Source organism: Salvia miltiorrhiza, chromosome 6 (assembly GCF_028751815.1).
Source record: "Salvia miltiorrhiza cultivar Shanhuang (shh) chromosome 6, IMPLAD_Smil_shh, whole genome shotgun sequence".
Classification (NCBI taxonomy): domain Eukaryota; kingdom Viridiplantae; phylum Streptophyta; class Magnoliopsida; order Lamiales; family Lamiaceae; genus Salvia; species Salvia miltiorrhiza.
Window position 1 is genome coordinate 30,648,021 of NC_080392.1, and position 10,963 is coordinate 30,658,983.

The following is a 10,963-nucleotide window of genomic DNA, read 5'->3' on the forward strand; positions in this document are numbered from 1 at the left end:
TGTAAATCTAAGGCAAGGAAACAAAACAGTAGTTGAGTACGATCGTCTGTTTTGTGATTTGGCTCGATATGCACCATATCGAGTAGATACGGACGAGAAGATGTCAGAGCTGTTTTGCTCTGGACTAAAGCAAGAGATACGAGTTGTCTTGGCAAGTCAGAGTGCGCTGTCATATGCTGAAGCTTTAAATCGAGCACTGGATATGGAACTGGCAATGCAGCCAGAAAAGACGAGTCAAATTTCTGTACCCCAATCGAACCCGAACCCTCAGAAGGGAAATCAACCTTTTTCGGGACAGGGACAGAAAGGTAAGAGGAAATGGGAAGACAGAAGTCAAGAATTTAAAAAGCCATGGCAGTATCAGAATGCACCACCACAGTTTCAAAACAGAGACAAGCGACCTTATGCTGGACCTTCGGCAACACCACACGGACCTCGAGGTATACCACCTTGTCCGAAATGTAACAAGCTACATTTGGGAGAATGCAAGATCGGAACGAACAACTGCTATACCTGTGGAAGGGCTGGACATTATTCAAATCAATGTCCCAATCGTCAGCAACGTGGAGGCGGAGGGCGACCAAACCAGTTCCAGCCACAGCTTAGGGCTATGGAAGGACATCTACCGTTACCGCCGCCACAGCGCCAACAACAAGCTTACCGACCACATCAGTCGGGAAGACAACCTCTAGCCCCGCTGGCAAATCAGCGACATCACCAGAGAATGTTTGCCATTGATCAGAAAGCGAAGGATGGGAATCAATGAAATTTAGCAGGTATGGGTGAGTTAAAAGGAGAACCCATAGTAATATTGTTCGATACTGGAGCATCGCATTCTTTTATCTCCATTCCATGTGTGGATACATTAGAACTGAACATAGAACCTGCTCCACAACATCTAAAGGTAACCACTCCCATAGGCAGAACTACTACGGTTTCACATGTGTGTCCTAACTTAGAATTTGAGTTAGGATCAATCTAGCTTAAGGCTAGAAACCTGTGAGTAATGCCTATGTAGAATTTGGACATTATATTGGGAATGGATTGGTTAGAGGAAAACCATGCGACGATACAATGCAAGGAGAGACGAATATCATTCCAACCTCCCGGCCAAGAGTCTACTTCTTTTATTGGCATTGAGAGAAAATGGAAAAAGACGCCAATCATCTCAGCGCTACGAGCCAAAAAGCTTTTGGAGAGGAATGATACAACTGCTTATGTTGTATACTTAAATCAAAATGAGGAATCCAAGGCAAACATAGACGACGTGTCAGTCGTGCGGGAGTACCAAGACATTTTTCCTGAAGCTTTGCCAGGATTACCACCCGATCGACAACTCGAGTTTACGATCGACCTTGAGCACGGAGCCGTACCGATATCAAAAGCACCTTATAGAATGGCACCGGCAGAGTTACAGGAGTTGAAGCTGCAACTGCAAGAATTATTGGACATGGGTTTCATTCGACCCAGTGTTTCCCCGTGGGGAGCATCAGTTCTTTTTGTCAAGAAAAAAGATGGCAGCTTGAGGTTATGCATCGATTATCGTGAGCTGAATAAGGTGATGCTAAAGAACAAGTACCCGTTTCCCCGGATAGATGACCTGTTCGACCAACTACAGGGAGCGAATACTTTTTCGAAGATTGATTTAAGATCGGGATACCATCAATTGAAAATACGGTCAGAGGATATTCCGAAAACGATATTTCGTACAAGATATGGACACTATGAGTTTATAGTGATGCCTTTTGGACTAACGAATGCCCCTGCTGTGTTCATGGACCTCATGAACCGGGTTTTCCACGAATACTTAGATAAGTTCGTGGTAGTCTTCATCGATGATGATATTTTGATTTACTCGAGAAGTAAACAGGAACATGAAGAACATCTAAGGATCGTGTTAGAGAAATTGCGAGCTGAGAAACTTTACGCCAAGTTTAGCAAATGCGAGTTCTGGCTTAAGGAAGTCAATTTTCTGGGCCATATTGTTTCGGCAAGAGGAATTGAGGTAGATCCAGCAAAAGTGCAGGCTGTACGAGAATGGAGATCACCAACTATGCCGCATGAAATACGCAGTTTTCTATGGTTAGCAGGTTATTACCGAAGATTTATTGAGGGCTTTTCAAAAATTGCTAAGCCAATAACGCACCTGCTAAAGAAGGATGTCAAGTATGAGTGGACTGACGCATGTGAGCGAGAATTCATTCCTCTGCCCTGACAGAGAATTCATTCCTCTGCCCTGACAGAGAATTCATTTCTCTGCCCTGACAGAGAATTCATTCCTCTGCCCCTGACAGAGAATTCATTCATCTGCTCTGACAGAGAATTCATTCCTCTGCCCTGACCGAGAATTCATTGCTCTGCCCTGACAGAGAATTCATTTCTCTGCCCTGACAGAGAATTCATTCATCTGCCCCTGACAGAGAATTCATTCCTCTGCTCTGACAGAGAATTCATTCCTCTGCCCTGACCGAGAATCCATTGCTCTGCCCTGACAGAGAATTCATTCCTCTGCCCCTGACAGAGAATTCATTTCTCTGCCCTGATAGAGAATTCATTCCTCTGCCCTCACAGAGAATTCATTCCTCTGCTCTAAACCGAAAATTCATTTCTCTGCTCTACGTGAATTTTTGCTCTGCTCTGGCGAGCATTCCTCTGCTCTGGCGAGTATTTCTTCTCTGCTCTGACGAGCGAGGCAGAGCTGTGTGAGCTCTGCTCTGGAGGCAGAGCTGAAATCAAGCTCTGCTCTGATGGTTGAGATGTGCTCTGCTCTGGTGCGAAACTGACTATAGAGAGAGAAGAGTCAAAGCAAGTGGATAAACATAGTTAACGGATAAGATTTTTTTTTTTGGATAATTAAGCATGTGTTTTATTTGAAACACTTGGTGGCTAAGTAAATGGGATTAAATAAAGCACCTTATTTCTCTTTCATCCCTCATAACAGACGTCCCTTTCCAATCTCTTTTTTTTCTCTCTCCTCTCTCGACTGTCTTTACCCAACACCATTGATATGATAGTAAAAAGCTTCACAAGCTACTTTTATGCCATAACCACCGATTAAATCAAGCTGAAAACACTTTTAAATCCATAGGACAAAAACTGGGTTGAAGGTTCGAGCTAGGAATCAAGAAGGTGGAGTTATACTTTTCTCTACACAAATCATAAGAGTAAGCCTCTAAACACATGAATCTACTCATAATTAAGCTGTATAAGTATGTATAAGCATGAAAACAACTCCTAATTCAAGCTGGTAATTTTCGAAAATTTCTAGGGTTGGAAGTCTTCTAAAATTTTGTCATCTTCTAACTTTAAGTGGATGCATGCTATTAAGATGTTATTTATTTATGAAAAGCATGAATTGATTTTGAGATATGGATTATTAAATGTGTTAGGTTGTGTACGTGATGTTGGAAAGTTGAAGTTCATGAAGAAAGTGAGGATTTGAGTATAAAAATGAGCCTAAGAAATTTTAGCTATGATAGTTGATGGATTAAAATGATGATTAGAGATGATTGATAAAGATTATGATGAATTGGTTCGATGGGAAATAAGGTATACTTGGCTATATGCTTAAGATTGGCTAATTGATGAGTTAAATTGGCCAGCTTACCAAGCTACTGACTTGATTGAATTCGACAGGGTTATTGATACCCAAAAATCTTGAAACTTTCATGGTAAGTATATTTAAGTGTTAGTAACGCTCATACAAAATTTGAAGTCATTTGGACATCGTTTGATACCCTTTCAAATTATAAATCTCCAAGTGCAACTTTCTACCGAAAGTTAGGAAGAAACAGATACTAGAGTCACCTTTTCAGTAGCTTCCCCTGAGTTTATGGTTTCCAAAGTTTTATATGAACAAGATGAACATGTTATCTAGCTACCCACAAAACTTCAAGTCATTTTGACGAGATCTACTATTTTTCAAAAATCAAAACTTCCAGTTGCACAAAACTGCCGAATATGGTAGGCTGTAGGAAAATGGTCATATCTCCTGAACCACTTAGAGTTTTGCAACCTACTTTTTTTTTTAAATGAAACTAGACTTAAAGAGGTTTCAATTGGTATGAATTCCAAACCCAGGGGAGTTCCGAGGTAAAACAGTTTATTGCTTGAAGTTGGGACAGAGGGTATGAGGTCAAGTATAAGCTTTCATAACACACCTATTTTTGAATTATTATAATTTCATGTGTTAATGGCAATAACTATACACCATATTAATTCATAAAAATGCTAATGGTATATATATATATATATATATATGAGACTTATTCCGAGTTTAATGTACTTAACCAAATTTAGTGATGAGTCGAGAGTAGAAGCGGTAAATATTTAGGAAGTATTTTCATTATAAGAATGACTAGTTAGAAGGTACCAATGAAAAATGAAGGGTAGTACTAAGATGAGAATAGTGAACTTAGTGAGGATTTGTTTGATCGATGTTTATCTTATTACATGAACCGTCAACGCCAATGATGATACCTGAAGACACGAGTCGAGGGCATAAGTGAGATTGCTCCAAAGTACGAGAATCGAAGCTAGGATTTCCAGGTGGGCATTACTTTCTAATACCCCTATTACTGGCTTTCTAAATGATGATTATGATGATGTTTATAAGTTTTTAAAATGATTTGAGATAAATTGATGTTTGAACTAATTAACTTGCCGAGTTTTGATGACGACGAGCCTGTACGTTACCCTCTACGGATGAAACGATTTCGGGTCCTGCCAAAGGCGGGATTGTGTACACGGAGGTAACCGTGAGCTATATACCGGGTTGGCCGGTCAGAAATGACTGTGAGCCGATTGTCAGGTCGGCCGGTTACGGTGCTTGAGAAGGAGGCCTACTTCTCAGTACCTTGATGATGATGAGTTGTAGAAGTGGTACTACATGCTAAGTATTTTTTACTGCAGTCTATCGTTCATTACTTCTTGATGCTTATATTTTATCAATTGCTTACACGGGTTCTTTTGAGCAAAAACCCCGTGTAAAGTATAAATGGCAAGTTAAATTTATAGCTCTATGAGCAAGATTGTTTATTTTCGGCTTATGTCCACTGAGTATTTTATACTCAGCCCTGCATGTATTTCTAAATGTGCAGGATGAGCACGGAGAGAGATTGGGGAACCGCTGGAGGGTTGTTGTTTCTAGACGACTTTTGAAGTACCGTATTCTGCTCCTATACGGTCGTGTGAATAGTTGAAGAGTATGTCCTTTGAACTTAATTAGGATTGTCACTCCCAGCTATATGTCTTCATACATATAGTCTGATCACGTTTTGCTGTGCTACTCTGAACAATTTGAATCCTTGTAAATATTTAGCTATACTCTCTTTATTTTCGTTGACTAGAACCCTGATACGTTTGAATGTATGAAGCCGACAATATTTTCTATTAAGATTGATGATATTTTATTTGCTTGAGCATGAATTATTATTAGTTTCCGCTTGATGAGTCATCTAGTTTTCCTTGTTTTACCATATCGTTTTATTAGTCGTATCGATACTCGATCTACGCTATCACTGGCTAGATGTCGGGCTGCGACATTTCGGGCCCCCGTCTCCCATCTTGTATGCAGGAATACTCCCTTCAAGCGGTCCAGAAAAATTCTCACCAATCCCGGAGTCAAACACAACCATGTCACGCTCGGCCCGGGACCTATTCCTTATCACATCATTTACACAGTTTGTGTCGTCGTCCGACGATCTAGAATTTTCACTACTCGACCCACTTGACACAAAAGAGGCAGACATGTCGAAGAACACCTAAACAAATAAATTGCTAAGTACTAAATAGTGCAACAGAGCAAAGAGGAAAATGATATTAGACAAACTCAAAGTCGACAAAACTAGTGCACATAACAGTGCTAAAATTATAAACAAGATAGAAAACCAAAATAATATCATATCCCACCATTTAATTTTCGACAAACTTGATAATACATGAATTCAAGCAAGTAAGTATGCTGTTCAAAAATTTATTTGAATACGCAAACTCAAGTGACAAGTCACATTTTATCACACTAGATGTCAAACTACACTAGTTACCAGAAAATCGACATTACACTAAGAGAAACCACATGAATATAAAGAAGGCGTCTTCTTAAACTCTATTGAGCATGCATACACTCATAAAAAAAAAAAGAGAGAGAGAGAATTTGTAGGGAACATTTACTCTCCTTCCTTTCTGATCAGTCAAAAGACAACCCCACAACCCCATTAAGCAAATTCTTGGGTGTTCATGAGGTATTCAGCAGAGACGCCATACATCTATAGAAACGTGAGGGGTAGAGGCTTACGTGGAAAAAATTATTTCGGGTAGAAAGACCTCCTGGCTACTGTGGAAAGATCAAAAGCTCAAAATCTGCAAAAAATCAAAAGAGAAATCTGTAAATAAACAAGTGACAATGGTGAACCATCATCCTTACTTTATTATACAAAAAAAAATGAAGGCATTAACCTGCACAAATACCTCTCCTTGCTTCCTTCCAGACCTTCTCTTGTTACAAAGCTGCAAAGCTCAATTCCTCACAGATATATGAAACGAAAATCAGAGTGAAGAGTAAGAGAGTGAAATATAGGTTATTGCTACTCTTTGCAGGCAAAACAAAACCAAATGAGCTGCTACTATCTAGAGTATTAATAAACTCGATCAACCACTAAAAAGCTGAAAAAGTAAAGATCTGAAGTACATATTTACTGCAATTAAGCAACACTCTCAAACGGCGAAGTCTAAAAATAGACTATGACCAGCTCACTTTATTATTCATGTGATTATACTTCATCACAAAAAAAAAAAAAAAAAATATAGCTGCAACTTTAGCAAATTCAGATGCTACACAGCTGTTGTGCCATTTTCAAATTATATATAGAAATTGGAGGCCTCAATAAGGTACGGTTCCAATAAATAAACAACTAAAGGTAAAAAGAAGTAAAGTCAGTTGTATCATGTATGCTTGTCCGCCGTCTTCCTCTGAAAATTCCAGCAAAGAATCACCGGACTCAACTCCCCAGCTCGTCTCTATCACCTTGCAAATCAGCAACAGCGGCCGGCGGCGCCACGTCGCCGCCGCGCGACTCACCCTCAACCCATGACTACGCAGCGTCGTCGGGCTGGAACGAAAGCTCAATCGATTCTAGATGACGGCATTGGCTCAGGGCAAACAAAGCATCAAAAACTAGATGAACCCACCTAATCGGCCTCTACCGCCGCCTCAGAAATTTTTAGTGGAAAGCCATGACTCCCCCCTGCTTGTCTCGCTCATCTCACTGAACAACAGCGGTCACCGGCGATTTCACGCCGCCGCCGCACGCCTCGTCTCTATCTTCGACACAGTCTGGGAGCCCTAGGCCCCAAATTACCGCCACCCGTCCTCTTCGAAGCAAACGACCACTGCTCCGGCCTTTCTTCTAGCGCAAGAGATGGTGAGGAAACAACGGGCCGCCATGTTTGAGTAACAGAAGAAGCGAGATGGAAGAAAATGGTGTCTCCCCCCTTTCTTTCCTTTCGAACCAGATGAGAGAGAAAAAGAAATCTGCATCATTTTATTTTCAAACGCAAGGAAGTCAAATAAAGTATACAGGCTGGAACATGAGGAATAATATAATACGGGCTGGGCTTCAAAAAGAAAAAGAAGCAATAATATACCAGGCTGGACTTGACTCCTACAGCCAGTTACTAACTTACTACACTAATATACCAGGCTGAAGACAAACCGAATTAAGGAAGTAATTATTTAATTAAAGTCAATATGTGGCATACAGGTTGGAGATGAGCCAGGCTGGAACATGTTGTTTCTAACTGGACTGGATGCCATTCTTTTATTCCTCGAAACAGGTTGTAGTATTTGAGTTAATTGTTTCAAAAGATGAGCTAATAGTCTTTGTCGAATTTTCAAGCTGGGAGTTACTTGCATATTTCAATTGGGTTATCCGGCAGCAAAGCTCAATCGAATCGAATCTCTCATCTCACAGGACAGCAGCAGTCACCGGCAATACCACGCCGTCACCGCGCACCTGGCCTCTCCAGCCACCAAACTGTCGAAGCCCGTCAGACCCTCATCATAAACATGGGAATTAGCAGACCAGCAACCACAGATTCAAACCATATGGCTGCTCAACTCCATCAAACCAGCAAATCAGTAACCACAAATCCAATTTCAATTCTTCCAGCACACCTCCTTCATCTCGCAAACTGGCAACGGCCGCCGGGACGCCACGACACCGCTTCCTGAGTCGAGCAGCAAAAAAGAGAGGGAGCCCTTCCTTCTTTGGAGCACCGAGTACAGAAACAAACTCCCACCATCGCCACCTCCTCTGGCCTTCGGTGACCAAGTCACGGACGCCGCCTTCGGCCTAGGGCTCCTCGCCTCCTCTCTTTTCCCGAACAAGCTTCATCTCTCAAACGTTGTGACCACTGCAGCCTATTGAATGGCGGCACCACCCAGATCCCCAAATCGCAGCTGAAGGAATATTAAATTGAATTAACGTTCCATTTTCCTGATGATCGTTTCTTGGATTATTATTAATTTATCATACAACGATTAATCTTAAACATGCTCCTATGAATTTAACAGTTGCACATAGGTGTTAGAAATACTTACTTGTAAAACGGATGCAGAGGTCGTTGATGATCGTATCGAAAGACTCCAGTTCTGATCTTCTCGACTGTATCCCGCTCAGCTTTCACCGTTGGATGGACAACGAGCTATGAAAGTCCCAAGCTAGAATTCACCCTACACGTTCTGCGCCTCCTTTCTGCTCTCAAAACCCTAATAATTATCAGTGTGTATATCCTGAGAGCTGACAGCTGTATTTTATAAAAAAATACAAGGGAGGGGCGCCAGATATGAGTGAGGGGCGATTTCTAGCCCTACTTGGGCCAGGAGACATTGGGCCAGTCCAGAGACCAGATACAAGGAATAAAGATGGGCCTCAAATAAAATAATTTATCTATGGTCAGCCCAGACCATAATTAATTTATAAATATCAGTTCATTCCACTAGAGAACCGATATTGACTTACCGCTTTATTGTCGGTGATGAGTCGGGGCTTGTATTTAGACTTATTAAATCCTCGTATTTAAAATATCCGACATCCATTAATTAATTATAGCTCTGACAGCCTTAATTAATTAATCTCTTTGTAATCCTTAAGCAGTACCACTCAAAACTTATTATTGTGCCTGAACTTAATCAACCTGCAGGGTTTAACGCAATAAACATTATTGAGCTCCTTAAGGGGATGTCATTATGTCGCAGCCCGATTCCCGACACTAGTGATAGTGGGGTACGAGTATCGATACGACTATTTTTAAAAGAATAAATGATAAGAAGAATAGGTCGAACATTAAGCGGAAGCTCGCATCAAAGCATACTAAGGAAAACCATCATAAATGACCTCAAGGGTAAAATTGTCAACGTCGTTATAACTTTTTAATTATCAGGAATTTCAAGATCAAAAACAAAACGGGTATCGCTCATTTTTCGTAAGGAATCATAATATGCAGAGTATCGCAGCAAAAGGCGAATCGATTATATGTATGAAGACATATAACCGTGAGTACATTGCTTAACTTCAAAAGAAAAGTTAAAGTATATCAATTATCAAGACTTTATCGTCAAAATGGAAATACGATAAAGTAAATATATCCTTTAACAATTCCCCGCCAGCACCAGACCAATCTCGCTCCTCGCTTAGCCTGCACATTTAGAAATACATGCAGGGCGTGAGTACATAATACTCAGTGGGCAAACGCCGAAAAACAAGAAAGGCGCTCTTAGAGCTATAAGTTTGAAGCTTGCCACATCTCAGCAATACACAAAAATAAAGTTAGCGTAAATGAATCTGTGCATGCAGTTTTCATAATCATGATATCATAAAGAAACGATAGCGCTATCAAAGTACTCATCATGTATGTACCACATCTACAACTCATCATCATCAAAGGTACTGAGAAGTAGGCCTCCTTCTCAAGCACCGTGACCGGCCGATTCGCTCAACGGCTCACAGTCACCTCTGTGTACACTAGCCCTGGCAGGATAGCTATCAACTGCCCAGGACCCGAATTCGTCTCATCTCATCAGTAGAGGGTAACATACAAGCTCAACATCAAAAATTGGCAAGTCAAACATTTCTCAACATCATTTATCTCAAATAATTTGATAAGCTCATAACATCATTATATCATCAAATCATTTTAGAAAGCTCGGACGATAACGTATACTCAAAATATTGCCCACCTGAAGACCTTACTCAAAAAAACTCCCGTCAAAGCGGAGTTACTTACTTCCCTGCTCTGCTCGTGTCCAAGTTTACACCAAATATCAAATTTTCTCTCACTAACTTCAAGATTGAATCTCCATGGATCTTCTTGAATCTAAGGAGATGGAAGGTGTTTAAGGTGGATTTAGAGGGTGATTTGTGTTTTTGGTGTGAATTTGTGAAGCTTCGGAGGTCTCATCCATGGTTGACAATGGTGGAAAGTAGAGAGATGAAGGAGAGAAGGTGGTGATCGAAAATGAGGGAGTGAGGAGAGAGATAGATCTTGCTAGATTTATGAGGATTTTGCTAATCTTCTAAAGATTTGAAAATCTTAAGTAAAGATTCGATATCTAAGGGAATATTTGGCATTTAATGCATGATCTCTCTCACTCTAGTCTCTACTCTCTCTCTCTAATCTCTACACTTAGCAAAATGTGGGAATTAATCATATGGTAGAGAAATTAAAATAAAGTGTGAGAAGGGTGATCAATTAATAATCACAATAATTATGGAAAAATTACTCATTAATAAAATACCATATCATAATTATTCATGTGATCAAATAAAATAATTATAGCACTAATATTAGTGCACTCACACAATTATAATATTCCTCATCATAGGAAAAAAATAATTTAAAAATATTATGCTTGGAAAAATTTCCATAAACCGGCATCGTTCGAATTTCCGGTAAAAATAAACTG

General features: G+C 40.3%; 1 long non-coding RNA gene across 1 annotated transcript; it reads right to left on the bottom strand.

The window, feature by feature from the left end:
• Positions 1 to 9,452: 9,452 nt before the first annotated feature.
• On the bottom strand, positions 9,453 to 10,595 carry LOC130989063 (uncharacterized). The gene is made up of 2 exons (XR_009090439.1): positions 10,238 to 10,595; positions 9,453 to 9,696 (listed from the first exon to the last, which is right to left on the bottom strand). It is a non-coding gene; the product is annotated as an uncharacterized LOC130989063 (long non-coding RNA).
• Between the last annotated feature and the right edge of the window lie 368 nt (positions 10,596 to 10,963).